Source organism: Phymastichus coffea, unplaced genomic scaffold (genome assembly GCF_024137745.1).
Source record: "Phymastichus coffea isolate CEN01 unplaced genomic scaffold, Cenicafe_Pcof_1.1 PCOF00025, whole genome shotgun sequence".
Taxonomy (NCBI): Eukaryota; Metazoa; Arthropoda; class Insecta; order Hymenoptera; family Eulophidae; genus Phymastichus; species Phymastichus coffea.
The window spans coordinates 1,867,030-1,882,347 of record NW_026706836.1 but is presented as its reverse complement, the minus strand read 5'-3'; the positions used below and the strand labels follow the sequence as shown (position 1 = coordinate 1,882,347).

At 37.1% G+C, this 15,318-nt stretch overlaps 1 protein-coding gene and 1 long non-coding RNA gene across 7 annotated transcripts in view; one reads left to right on the top strand and one right to left on the bottom strand.

Moving 5' to 3' along the window:
* The window catches only part of LOC131675535 (serine/threonine-protein kinase NLK), a 709,408-nt gene that overhangs the window by 681,978 nt on the left and 12,112 nt on the right, over positions 1 to 15,318 (top strand). The gene's annotated exons all lie outside the window — the stretch shown is intronic.
* The window catches only part of LOC131675539 (uncharacterized), a 150,211-nt gene that overhangs the window by 130,310 nt on the left and 4,583 nt on the right, over positions 1 to 15,318 (bottom strand). The window contains exons 2-3 of the long non-coding RNA XR_009303070.1: positions 15,225 to 15,288; positions 15,024 to 15,159 (exon numbers count right to left, since the gene is read on the bottom strand). This is a non-coding gene — a long non-coding RNA (uncharacterized LOC131675539). The remainder of the gene's footprint in view (positions 1 to 15,023; positions 15,160 to 15,224; positions 15,289 to 15,318) is intronic.

Here is a 15,318-nt window from a genome sequence, read left to right as displayed (position 1 = left end):
CTTCTTGCTTTTCTTTTTCTTTCTTCTCTTCGTTTCTTCTTCTTTTCCATTTCATCTCCATCATCCACGCTATCTTTTCTTTGCTTCCTACTATTATTTTTTCCCATTCTTCCCCTTCCTTTCTACTTTTTTCACATTTTTCTACCATGTACTTCCAGTTTTCTTCCTCTTTCATACACATTATGCATCGCTTATTTTCTTCTTTTTCCCAATACTGCTTCCTCTCGTTTCATTACCTAACCTAAACCTTTCCCTTATTTGCAGGCCTTTTATTCTTCCCTCTCCTTGAATTTCCTTTAACCTATACCTTTTCATTTTTTCTTTCAGCTCATTCCACTCGTTTATGTATCTTGTTTCTTCTAGTTTTTCTTCTAGTTCTTTTTCATCTTTTTTTTTTAGCTTATCTCTTATTTCTTCCCAAAACTCTTCCCTCATTTCATCTCCCTCTTCTCTCTCTCTCTCTGTATATTTTACTTTTTTCCAGCCTTTCCTCTCTCTCCTCCTTCTTACCCATTTTTATCTTTTTCATTTCTTTCCCTTTTCTTTAATTCTCTCCATGCTTCTTTTTTTATTGTGCCATCTCTTTCTTCTCTTACTTTGTTTTCATACTTCATTGCTCCTTCTAATGCTGTTTCTTTCATTTCTTGTCTTCCTGTTTCCCATCGTATTAGGTAACTTGGCATGTTTCTATCTAATCCTAATACCCACTTTATGTATTTTAGTTGTAGTCTCTCTATTTCCTCCTATCTCTTCCATCCCCAAATTTCTGCTCCATACATAATCACGCTTTTCGCCAGAGCATCGAACAGATTCATCCGTAGCTCCCAGTTTTCTCTAAATAGCTTTTCTCCTAGCCCCCAAAGTCTTCCGAGTCCCATATTTATTTTCCCTTCTACCTTCTTTATCTGCTTTTTATTTCCGTTATTTCTGCTTATCACATATCCCAAGTAGTTGTACTCTTTCACCATCTCTATCTTCTCACCTTCCCATTCGAATTCTTCTTCCTTCCCCCTTCCTCCTCCTCTCCTGCATTTTATCATCTTTGATTTTCGTACATTTAACTCTAATCCCCTTTCTTCCAGGTATCTTTTTAATTTTTTCAGCATTGCTTTCATTCCACTTTTACTCTTTGCCGTCATCACTATATCATCTGCGTATCCTAATGTCCATATTTTCTTCCTTCCTATCACTACCCCTCCTTCTGCACCTGCTTGATCTTCACTTCCAGGTCGGCGAAGGCAAGATTAAATAGCGTGGTGCTCAAAGGGCACCCTTGCCTTACGCCTTTGTAAGTCTCAAACTCCCCAATTATTTCTCCTCCAACTTTTACCTTACTCCCTGTTTTCTTGTATATTTTTTCTATTCTTTTCCTAATTTTTCTATTTATCCCTTTCTCTTTCATTGTTTCCCATATTTTCTTCCTCTTTATTTTATCAAAAGCGGCCTTCATGTCTTCAAATAATACGAACAGTTTTCCTCCTTTTTCCCTTATTTCCTTCCCTATTATTGTTTTTAATATATATATTGCGTCCATTGTTCCTCTTTTCTTCCTAAATCCCATCTGCGTATCGCTTAGCGTTTCTTTAGCTTCTAGTTCTCTTTCCAGCTTTTTCCTCAGTATTTCCGCATATATTTTATATCCCGTATCCATGAGCGTTATTCCTCCATAGTTTCCTACTTCTTCTTTCCTCCCTTTCTTATATATTGGTACTATTATTCCCTTCCTTCATTCTTCCGGATATCCTTCTCCGTTCCATATTTCGTTTAAGCATTTTGTCATATCTTTTATCAAAGCTTCCGTGCCTTCCACCCACGCTTCATTTGCTATACCATCTTCTCCTGTCGCTTTTTTCTTTTTCATTTTTCTTATTACCTCTTTTACTTCTCTTTCTTTGATTTCTTCACCTTCCTCTCCTTCGCTGTCTTCGGTTTCTTCCCCTTTGCTTTCTTCCTTTTCTTTCTCTCCCAATTGTTCCTTGAAGTGCTTTATCCATTCTTCTTTTCCTATATTTTCATCTAATCCAATTCTTTTCTTCCTATTGCCATTCACTTTATCCCAGAATTTTCTTCTCGTCTTATCTTTTCTTATTTCTTCTGCCACTCTTTTTCCTTCATCTTCTTTTGCTTTTCTTATTTCCTCTCTGTATTCTCTCTTTGCTTCTAGGTATTTACCTCTGTCTCCTTCCCCTTTTCTTACTTTATTTAACTCTGCCATCACCCTATCTCTTTTTGCCTTACATTCTTTTCTCCACCAGCTTTTTTTGATCCTTTTTTTTCTTATCTTCTTTTTTACAACTGCGTTCTTCACTCTATTTTTTATATCTTTCCATATTTCTGTTCCCTCTATTGCGTCTATCTATCTCTGATACTCCCTTATACCTTCTTCGCTCCAGTCGTCTATCATTCTTTCTTCCTCTTCTTTTCTTTCTTCCGCTATTTTGTTTCCCAATTCCACCTCTATTGGTAAGTAGTCCGACTTTACCCTCTCCTTTATTTGAACCCTTTTTATCGCCTCATCATATTCCTCGTTACCTACTACATAGTCTATCGTTGACATTCCTCTCGCTCCTATATATGTTATTTCTCCCTCTTCATCTCCTTCTTTTCTCCCATTCATTATCACTAAGCCCCTTTCTCCTAGCCATTTTATCATTTCTTCTCCCTCTGCGTTTAACACTTTATCCTTGGCCTTTATTTCTTCTAGGTTTTCTTCTGTCTCCCATTCTCTTCCTTCGCTTCCTGTTCTTGCGTTTAAGTCTCCTCCTATAATTATTGTTTTTCCTCTGTTCTCCTCTATCTCTTCGCTTAGGAATTCATAGTTTTCCTTCTTCTCATTTTGCATATACACCGATGCTATCATGTATTCCCTCCCACCGATCTTTATTTCTTCTACTATTACCCCACTTGTCCTTTCTTTCTTCCATTCAACCTTACTCATCCCTTTCCTCTCTCTTACCGCCATTATTCCTCCCCCTATTTCTCTCCCCCTTCTTCCTTCCCTTCTTGAGTCTCTCCACTCTATGCTATACCCTTTCAGTTGTTACTCCACACCAGTTCTTGCCCCTTGTCTCTTCACCCAGATTTCCGTTAGCCCTATTATGTCGAATTTCCTAACGTATTCCCAGTCGTCTTCCTCCATGCTCCTCACCCCCGCCACGTTCCAGAATAGTATTTTTACTGCCTTTCTCCCTTCTCTCTCCCTTCTCTCCTCTCTCTCTTTTATCCCTATTGTTTTCGAAACCCTTCCGCCCCCTTTCTTACCATTTTTCCCTCTCTCTCACTCCACCACCATTCTTCTTCCTCTGACTTCACCTCGTTATGCCTCATCTTTACCTCTTTACCTTTACTTTTTATTTCTTTCGCTTTCCTTCTTACTTCCTCTCTTATCCTTCTCTGCTTCCATGTCCAGTTCTCATCTATGTATATCTTTTTCTGTGCCAGATTCTTTTTCTTTTTCATAATTCCTTCTTTTTGTTCCCATGAAGCGCATCTAATTTGCCACATGTTTTTTCTTCTTTCTCTCCGATCATCCCTCTCCGCTGTTCCTCCTATTCTTCTCAGATTCACTATCTCTCCTTTCATTTCTAGTACCTCCCTTAACCAGACCTCTGCCTCTCCCTTCTTTTCCCATCTTAACTCACCCTCTAAGTCTGTCACTATTATATTGTTTATCCTACTTTCTCTATCCATTTTTTCTCTTATATGCTTTAATTCTTCCTTATTGCCTACTTCTGTTCCTCTTTGCTTCTGGTTTCCTCCTTCTATGCTTTCTTTTAGTTTCACGCACTCCTATTTCCAACTGGTCCTTCCTCTCTCCCAATTTTTCCTGCAGTTTCTTTTCTCTACGTTCTGCTTTTTCCCTTTCTTCTTTCGTCTCTTTCATTCTTTCTTCTCTCTCTCTCTCTTGTTCTTTCCTAACTTTTCCTATTTCCTTCTCCCATCTTTCTTCTTTTCTTTTCCCCTCTGCCTCCATTCTTTCCATTTTTCCCATTATTTCTTTAAACATTTCTGTCCATTCTTTCCTTTCATCCTCCCATACCTCTCTTAATTCCCTTATATCTGTCCGTATCTTTTCCATTATATCTTCTGCACCGCTACTTTTTCCCACTTCTCTTTTCGTATTGTCCAATCCTTCTCCCCCCTCCCCATCCATCTCGCTTCCCTCGCTCTCACTCTTGCATCTCTTTGCCTCTCTCATTTCTCCTCTATTATTCTCCCTCAGCCCCTCTCCGCTCTCTCTCCCCCTCCTCACCTTTACTCTTTTCTTCTTTCCCTCCTCTGGGCCTTTCTTATCCAACCTTCCATCTTTATCTCCAATTTTTCTGTTGTCACAAATCTTTCCATCCTATCCCGTACGCCTTAATTCGACTCTCTATATCTACTCGTGATCCCACCTTTCTTCCCTGTCTTACCTTTTCTGTCTCTGCCTTTACTTCTTACCGCCCCTCCTCTCTGCCTGCCTTTCCCACTTTCTGATTTTCTCTCTTAACCTCAACTTTTATTTTTTCTTTATTCCTCTCTCTCTCTCTGCTTTTTCCTGCTCTTCTCCAGGCCTCTCTCTCTTCTCCACTCCTCCTCCGCCTGCACGCTCTTTTCACCTCTATTTCTCTCCTCAAACACTTTTCCTGTTTAACTTTCTCACCAAAACTCGCACTCACATCCAAGACACGTCCACACTCCCCTCGAGTGAGATCTAACCTCCTGATTAAATTATACAATGTAGAAGAAAATTATCATGAGTAAAATTGGCGGTTATTCGTAAACTTCTCGAAAGAGAAGTCAAGAAGGCAGTTCTTCTCCATAATAGTAATAAATATGTAGCAATCCCCATGGGACATTTTACTATTTTAATGAAGTCATATGATAGTTTTAAATTTCTTCTTGAAAAGATTAATTACGAGGACCACCTAGGTTGTAGTTTAAGGTAATTTAAAGATGATCAATACTTTAGCATACTACTGTGGGCAAAAAGTAAGGTGAATTTGTTTGTAAAATGAAAAATCTTTATTTATTCTTCTACATGAATGTCATCCCCTTCGAAGTAATCCCCTCCCGATAAAATACACTTATGCCAACGTTTTTTCCAATCCTCGAAACATGCCAAATAGTCCCTTTCCGGTATAGCCATCAGCGCCTTCTTCGATTCAGCTCTTATCTCCTCAATCGACTCGAAACGCGTTCCCCGGAGTGGTCTCTTGAGTTTTGGGAATAGCCAGAAGTCACACGGAGCCAAATCAGGCGAATACGGTGGTTGCGGAACGATATGCGTCGAATTTTTGGCGAATTTTTTGCAAGAAATTGAGCGTTTTCGGTACCAAACGAGATTTGACTTTTCGTAGGCCCAAATGGTCTTTCAAAATTGTTTTCACAGATCCTTCTGATATTCCGATCATATCAGTAAGGTCTCTAACAGTCAACCGACGATTTTCGAGCACTAATTCCTTCACTTTATTGACGTGTTGGTCATCTGTTGACGTCGATGGTCGTCCGGAGCGCTCCAAGTCATCAACACGTTCTCGACCCTCTTTGAAGTCTTTGTACCACTTATAAACATTTTTCTGCGACATGGTAGAATCACCAAAGGCCTTCCGCAACATCCTCAACGTTTCCGCAGCCGAAATTTCATTCCGCAAACAAAATTTGATGGCACTTCTTTGCTCAATTAAATCAGAAATTGTAAAAATCGAAACATGCACTCTTGGTCGTTTGGTAAACACAAGCGTAAATATATTACTGATGATGACATTGATATGAAATTTGTCCCAGATGTCATTCGCAGTCCTACCAACTCAAGAAAAAAAGAACTAGCCCGAAATATTAAGCCCGCGAAGTTTAAATTGAAAATTCACCTTACTTTTTGCCCACAGTAGTATACAAAATATCTTGTTTCCTCTGCCTTTGGGATAGCCGTTATAAGGGGCAGCATTGAATAAAAAAACAATGTTCAAACAAAAATGAAACGAAAATTTGCTCTTACAACGTTATTTATCAAAGTCATATTGAAACTAACAAATTTAATTACCACCTCTACAAAGCAAGCTTGGTTTGATAAAGCAATTTGTAAAAGCTTTGAATAAAGAAGATGATTGCTACAAACATATTCTATCAAACTTCCCGCATATAACTGATGCTAATCTTCAAGAAGGTATATTAGTAGGGAACGAACATTTTGAATTAACTATGACAGATCTGAAAAATATGCTAGGACAAGTTTTAAAAATGGTATCGAAGTTTCTGGAAAACTATCGGGATACAAAGTATAAGACAATAGTATCGACCATGCTGAAAAATTTCCAGAAATTAGGCTGTTCCATGAGGTTGAAAGAGCATTTTATGCATTCTTATCTGAATTACTTTCCTGAGAATATTGGATCATTCAATGATGAAATGAAAAAATGTTTTCATCAAGATTTTAAATAAAAAAGGCGTCGTTATCAAGGTAAATGGGATGAGAGAATAATGGTCAACTATAACTGGAGCCTTCAAAGACATGACACATCGATTCATCACAAACGTATTTTACAAAAACAAAACAAAATATTTTACAAAAAAAAATCGCTTATATTTCCGGAGTAAGCCCTCGACCAGTATAGCTAATTGCCGGTTAACTGAGACCGGCGGATCAAACCGGCGCAAAATTGTCTGATTGTCTGAGAGGCCGCGACTTAATTAACTATTTTCTCATTTTCACCCTGCGTTCTCTGCCGCAACTCACCATAAAACTATATGCCTATCGCTATAAGCATCTCTTCGTCAGAGATGCCGTAATAACGCTGGCAATCGCTTAAACCCGTCAGGAAACTCAATGCATTCGAACCATCCTTACCCAAAAAGCGGAGAGACCAGGAATTGAGAGCCCACTGCGTTTGCCGGTATACCATTGATATACTTGACTCGCAGAGGGCTCCTCTATCTCTCTACTGTAATCAGCCTACCTTTTTGCGGCAACCTAACTTTGTTAGTCTTGCAACTATCGGTATCCGATCAATACGTACTCGTATCGTCTACACTACAATTCCTCAACCGCTCTGTCCTTTTATGTTTACGTTGGGCTAGAGAGCCACACTCTTTCTGTCGGCTATCAAGTTTTCGTCCGACCACGCTGGTATCCGCGCTTTGTTCCATGTAGCCTCCTGTACCTTGCGCTCCTAGTCTTCAATCTACGAGTTTACTTTGGGCGCCAAGTTCGATGTACTTGCCAATCTGCTCAGATTGGCAGTGTAAGCGCGCTACCTGCTCATGCACTCGCATGTACCAATCGCTCAGTCGCAGCCGCTGGCACGTTAAGCGCCGTGGGCCTTAAGCCTATTACACCTTAGCCTTGGGCCGCTCTATTGTGAATCGGCTCTTTTTCTACCCTAAATACCGTATTCACACCATCTTTGATGCTTTGTTTCACTTGACGCCTATAAATTTAACGCAGCACCGCTGTCAAAGCTCCCCAAATTTGGCTTAGCGTACTAGTGCTACGCACTCGTTTATCTTGCGCGAATTGCTCGCGTACGCGCTCATTTGAGCTATCCGAAGGCAGATGTGCTGGTCTCGGGAACGCGTTGTTGTTACTCAGCGAGACAGCGTTTTCAGCCAGCGATCGAATTTGCTTGCAAGGAATGGCAACACTCGTTCTCGTCTGTGTCGCCTACTCTTGCTCATGCGGTATGGCCGCCAACGGCGCTCTAGCTATCGCGAGCTCGTCGCCTCTACTCACCGTTCTTGCTGTTCATTGCGCAGCAAACTTGGAATTCGGCCTGACGCGAAATCGTTCCAATGCAATGGTGGTCTCAAATCTGACCACTCTTTCAACAAAGTGAATTATAAGTAATGGCCTGACAACTCTTCTAAGTCACTGCACAAATTCCAGCAGAACGGCCGGTTGTGTGGAGTCGATTCTGAGTTTCAACTTTTTCACCTGCGTATGGCGTAATGATTTGCGCAAAATTATCCGATCCCGATACGCTAACCACATCGTTGCGTTTGAGAAAAAAAATGTCTGTGCGCGAACTGTAATGCGAGAAACTTGAGACATCCACTACGAATTCAATTCCCCGGTATTTTCGTAAATAGGATCTTTCCAAGGCTCTAAGCCGACAACAAGATCACCTCGTTTGAGCTCGGAAAAAGAAACCGTTTCAAGCAAATATTAAAAATGCACTTAAATACTTTCTCAAATAAGTGCCAAGAGAAAGAAAATGTATCACGAAAAAATTGCTGCAACCACAATGTGAAACCGAAAACGAGCTACGAACGATAACGGGTCTAGCATCAGCATAACTTAATGACGCGCGCATGGTCATCCGACTTCTCCACTTAGAAAAGGTCACCGGCAACTCACAACAAAAGAAACCCGAATTACCGAGAATGAAAATTCGTAATTCCTTCTCAAACGTTCGTTACTCACGCAATTTTTACCCTTAGTATACAATAAAAATTAACCTCTTCGCATTGATAATTCGCAATACTCGATCTAGCCGACCATTCCTCACCCTCGATCGTTGTTTCCCCACATGGGATGCCATACGACAAAATTTGCTGTATCACCTACGTGTTTTTCCACCAATTCTTTAAAAAGGAAGATAAAAGAGGCGCTTTTGCTCTAAATGATTAAAAGCTTGAATAGGAAAGAGGATAGGTCAATAAAGGATTTCGCGCCAAAATTTTCGAAATATAACGCAAACTTATTATTAACATAAACCACACAAAAAAGCTAAATCGCACGACTTACTACTAGTAAAAACGATAATAACATATTAAGTCGCATGACTTATTACTAATAAATAATACCAATAACAGGCAGATCTTATTGCTAGTACCGATGGTGAACAAGAAACGGATCGCTCGGCAACAGAATCACCTTAACAATCCGCGTTTGGAAGAATCGTCGCTCGTACAAATAATTTCGACAGCCGGCGAGTAAATGCCTGACTTCCGAGTATTCCCATACTTACAAGGAAACCACCCCAACCCTCCGCCTCCGATTTTTCTGTAATTGAGATTGTTATAGTTCGTAAACAAATAAAAGACCCGTATTTTTTTTTATCGGCGGAAAAAGCTATCTAAGGAATGTAACCCACCCTCAAAAAACAACCCCAAAAGCAGTTCTATAGCAATATCTTTAGTCGTAATGAATATTTTTTTATGAAACAAAAAAAGAAAAGATACTTATAAAAAAAGTAACACTCGGTGATAGCGGCAGAGAGTAAAAGCGTGAACGCAAGAAGCGATAACGCGATTAACAAATACTTTGTAAACGAGCGCGCCGAGAACTACTTGCGAATCTACTGTAGAGCGACTCGTCAGCTCCAGCATTGTAAGTACCAGTCTGTTAACTTGGCTTCTCTCTCTATGGCTCTCTCCTCCTGCGTTGCTTAAATTGCGTATCCTTGTTGATACCTTACCGCGTAGTTGCTTATTTCTTTTCTATTTTCGTTCGGCCTACGAACAGGCTTCCGTTATACGTGTATTGTCGCTTCGTCCGATTTACAACAGAGCGAGTGCTTGCGCGACCTTAACCGCGTAGCGCGTGCGCAGTTCCGTTCGCTTCACTGTCAAGCTATTGCGAGTTTGATGCGTTGCGATTAACTTTGTTTATATCGACGCGTTTTGATAGTATGTATTCCTTTGTTGATAATTAAAATTTACACGCATCCACTTTTAATCATATTCGAGTGCTTATTGTCCGCCGACTCCCTGTTCCTTGAACTGTAATTGTGTATGTGACTGTACCCGCGCGAATCTCTCTTCTTGGACGTCGCGCATCTTCACGCGTAGCCTACGACACTCTCCGCGGGCCAAGCTTTCTGACCGAACCTGAGGAGGCAACTGAGCTGCTGGACCCAGAACACCCGGTGCAGGAGCATCGTGCTGCTCTGGAGAGCAACCTAATTTATTTCCCGCGACTTAAAAATTATATAACTGTTCCTGTCCAGGCGAAGCTGAGCAGAAACCCCGTTATAATAAACAGTTATTATGTTATAACCTATGGCCGATTCCATCTCAAATCATACGGAGCTCCATAGGCACCCATGAGCAAACCACACCAAACTATTTTTTTGAGAATCTATGATGAAAATAAAGCGACACGTATTTTTTTTTTTTTTTTGCCTTAGACGCATATTTGATTTAATATTGAATTTTGAAAATTCACTTCTAAAATTCAAAGTTAAAAAAAAATTTTGAGAGTTGGATTTCGACTTTCTACTGCTCGGTCATTATTAGTCCAAATCGGATGAAACTTTTTTCATATTGTAGCAAAATTAAAGACCTTCAAATGTACGTGATCCAAAATGTGCATAAATGCATTTTTCAGAAGATTATGCACTTTTGCATAAAAATTGCATCCTGTAAAAATACCGATTTATCTCAAAAAGGCAATCTTTTTTTTGGCCCATTTTTTTTTGTAGATTCGTTGTACCATCGTGTTCAAACGTATACCAGTCCGGTTTCCGGTTTTTGCTTTTTTATGGAGAAAAAAAATAAAAAAAAAAATTTTTTCTTCCGTGTCGAAAATTTGAATAATCTATGTAAATGTATATTACTTTTATAAAAAAAAGGTTCAAAAGTAAATAAAATAATGTTTCACATTTATTTTTTAATATATCTTGAATCTATTCTTTATTTATTTTTCTTTTTTTTGTTTTTTCGCTTGTTATTCACTTTCTTAACTTTTCCTGATAAAACTTTATTTTTCTTTGACGTACTTGACCATATTTTCCTCTTTTAGCCGAAGTTTTCTTCACCTTGACTTTCCTTTTAGTCATTTTTACTTTTTTCTCCATCTCAATCCATTCATGTACTGCAGTTCTAGCGATAAAACACTTGCTCTTCCCATTGGATGGTTCAGACTTCCACATGTGGCATCTTTGGATACCATCGAATTTTATGGAACTATTCCTATCTTCAATTTTCTCGTTACGAAAATTTTAAAGTTCTTCAGATTCTAGGTGTATTAACTGTATTGAAGTAGTATAGCTTTGAACATATTCAACAAATTTTTCAGAACATTGAATAGCGTCGATCTCGGAAGAACGTAAATTATGTACCGTTGCATAATGTTTTACTAAACCTCCTAAACCATCAACAGCACCTTTCCCATGACCGGTTGCAGAAAATATCCATTTTTTATTAATGGTTCCTTTTCGAAACTCATGCAACTGAAAACGATTTTTAAAATGACTTGCAGCACCGTCCGATAATATGGTGATCGACTCCAGTACAATATTGTCTTCACTAACTGTGCTTTCAATTATATCAATAATTTTTTTCATCGCTAATAAAGCATGACAAAAATCATGTTTTTGGTCATCGCTGACAACAACAAAACTCTTCACCATATTTCCTACATAAATAACTGCAGTAAAAATTGAAATCTGTTTGTTTACCCAGTGGTTTCCTTGAACGGGATTTTTCAAAATTACTGTCCAATTCTCAGCAAAATCAATATGCATCAATAACCATCGACAGTTTTTTGATACTGCTTCTTTTTCAGATTTTATTTCTAACCTTTGTATTTCCTTAATCCTTAAGTGAGAAATAATTTTGATGGTATGCTCTGCAATCTCTTTCTTGAACGTAGCAATAGATACCGTTCTCATTTCTAGAGTACCTTTACTCCAAAATGCAAATGATATTTCACTATCTACCTCAGATTCCTCAATTTTTAATTTGTCGAATGTGATGCCATTAGCGCCAGGGTATGAAGTGCATTCTTGAAAATTACAAGACTCTGTAGGGGCTGAACAAACAACATTTGATAACATTTCAGAGTGCATACTCGAAAGACTAGTACTTGTTTGCCCAATAAAATTTTTCAAAGCAATGAGAAGTAGATCAAAATTGGCACAATAAATACATAAGCATACATCGTTCACTGGATCTATTAGTACATATTTTGGGCGCATTGAGTAGAATTTTGATTTGCTAATTTTTATACTAGGATTGTCTTCTTTGAAAACTTTGTATACTTCCTTCATACTCCTCGTTAAAAAACGTTTAACTTTTTTCACCCTTTGCCCATGTTCAATCACAGTAATAACGTCACATTTGTTAGGACTTTGTCTTGAGCAGTTAAAATCATCGTTCAAAAAATATTGCATGACTATTTCACTTGTTTCTTTTTCTAATGGATGTCCATTATAGCGATCTGGTTCACTGTAAATTCCTATAATCGAAAATTACACAATAAAACTTCTGCTTTTAGAATAAACTATCAACAAATATATCTAATTTTGAATATTTTAAAAATAAAGTTACCTTCATTTCAAGAAATTTTTTTTGCTTTATCAACCATGTAAGCCGTAACTTGTGGAAACAAAGATAAGATTTGGCATTTAGATAATATAGGAGCTATAATGGTCAAGAGCTTGATCTTGTCTGAAATATTCCGACAACTATCAAAGGCTTTAGCTACGTTATCCTTTAATTCTTTGGACATATGACCCAAATAGCTTTGCTCTTCCTCAAGTGGTGTATCATATATTTTTCTTAACTTCCGGCTAGTAGCTTTAGTAAAAGATGACACGAGTTGTCTTTTTTTTTTAAGAACATATGTTTCGATGTTCATGTGGGAAAGATTTCCTTTTTTTCACAAAGGCGATACTGGATTTTCCAATTTTGAAATAACTGCATTATTGAATTCATCAACATGTACAGAAGAATCCAGTTCAAACTCACTATCACCACCAACGTTAATCACATTCACTTCCACCGAATCGGGGATCTCAACCGTATTATTATGATCTACACTATCATTATGAGCTCTGTAAATACGCTTGTAGCAATTACTACATACACTACTGTTAACAGTTATACTTTCATCTGCAAACTTTGTTTGCAAAAATCCTGCGTAATCACCCACAACTTGAAAGTTCAATGTTCTACTTTGGTACACGCACTTTTTGTGAACTTGAAAATAATCGGGGCATTTCAGTCTCTTTGCAGAATAATTTTCGAGAGTAGACATGATAACTACAAGAAAGTCAAGTTTCTACTGTCGTCAAATTCCAGATATGCGTATGTGGATAGTACTCGCGTACTCAAAGAATGCGGCAGTGTTTGTAAACACGAGCGTTCAATGATTTACAGTTTTTTTATAGAAGTAACATACATTTACGTAGATTATTCAAATTTTCGACACGGAAGAAAAAATTTTTTTCTTTATTTTTTTTCTCCATAAAAAACCGGACTGGTATACGTTTGAACACGATGGTACAACGAATCTACAAAAAAAAATGGGCCAAAAAAAAGATGGCCTTTTTGAGATAAATCGGTATTTTTACAGGATGCATTTTTTATGCAAAAGTGCATAATCTTCTGAAAAATGCATTTTTGCATATTTTTGATCACGTACATTTGAAGGTCTTCAATTTTGCTACAATATGAAAAAAGTTTCATCCGATTTGGACTAATAATGACCGAGCAGTAGAAAGTCGAAATCCAACTCTTAAAATTTTTTTTTAACTTTGAATTTTAGAAGTGAATTTTCAAAATTCAATATTAAATCAAATATGCGTCTAAGGCAAAAAAAATAAAATACGTGTCGCTTTATTTTCATCATAGAATCTCAAAAAAATAGTTTGGTGTGGTTTGCTCATGGGTGCCCATGGAGCTCCGTATGATTTGAGATAGAATCGGCCCTATTAGTTCGAAGCACGATGTCAGATGACCGCAAGGGCGCTACGACTACCAAAGCGTCGGGCGAAAGTAAGAACATGGCTGCGCAGTCTTGACAGCAGTTAGAATGTAGACAATATGTGATTTTCTAGTTTAGCGATTAAATAATCAGTGCGCTTTCGCCCGGGGATAGAGAAAAACACTATTTCTCGAGCCTCCTTTCTTTCGGCATGAGTCCGCGGCTTGTTTTGTCTATGATCCTACGTTGTCGCCAGCTTCTTATCGCTTCACAACATATAGGATTACAGTTTCGTGCTGCGCCTCAAACTTCAGGCGAAAATGTTTTCACTCGCGGTGAAACAAGTGGCGCCACTCGCGGAGTGGGTAAAAGTGCAACTTCTTCCATCGTAGACAAGCCGTGAAAATGCGTGCTTTCGCCCGAGGGATAGAGAAAATTATTTTTTTTATTCAATTTTTTCACTTCAAAGGCATTTTTCTCACTTTGTAATTTTTAAAACATTGAAAAGTTCCATGCACATTAACATATACATTTTTGAACCAGTAAAAACTTAATATAGGTATAACATTTCTGTAGGTGAAATATTTTTGAAAATAAAATTCTCAACAGATCCTCACCTTAAAGGATACGTTTAGAATATAAATGGTATTGTTTTAAAATTATTTGATACTATTTAAATACATACAAAACATAAAATATTTTTTATATTATACCTTATAAGATAAATTTATATATTATATTTTAATTTCCAATCACATATCTAAAATTAATCTGAAGAATATCATTTCAAAATTGATAAACTTGCTGTAGTAATTATAATAAACCAATATTAATACACTGCCTTTAGTAACCATTTACAACTATAATATAAAACAATATCTATTGGTAATGTACGAGTCTGTTCAAATTATTTAAATTATATAAACGTTCATAGATAATTGATAAGCCAGCAACATACTTCTCATTTAACAACTACAAATTAGAATAGTTAATTGACAAAACCAGACAACTTAAAATAACAAAAAAGAGTTGATTCACATAACTTCTTTAATTCTTATTACTTATACTCAAACACTGTCCATTTTATTAAAAACGATTATTAATTAACTAGTGTACTACAAATGTAATCAATAAACCTACAACTATTATAAATATTGTTAAATCAATACAGATTTCAACTTTGAATATAGTTACAACCATAAATAAAACAATTATTAGCATTAATTTAATTTTTTTTCTTATAAATCGTTACTCTACATAATTTTATACAATAATAATAGTCTGAAAAAACTGAATTGAAAAGAACCTATTATTACAGAATTATATGGAAAAATGCATGTATTTTTCACAACAAATATAAATTAATTATAAAATTATTAAAACTTTTATTATAAACCTTATTAAAACGTTGGTTGTTGAGACACTATAATTAGTTGTATTGCTTCGATTATTTACTCCTTCGTATTAATCCCTCCTATTAATAATTAGTTGTATGTTGCTTTGATTATAGTACATCTGTAAATGTTGAGACCCTAAAAATAATGTTACTGCTTGGATTAGAAATTTAAAAATTATTTGCAAAAAATAATATACGTACGTCAGACAAAGGAAGAAGCCGGTTGCAGAACAAAGAACATTTATAACCATGACACAGTACGTAACTAGAAAATAGATTCATTAAAATTTGAATT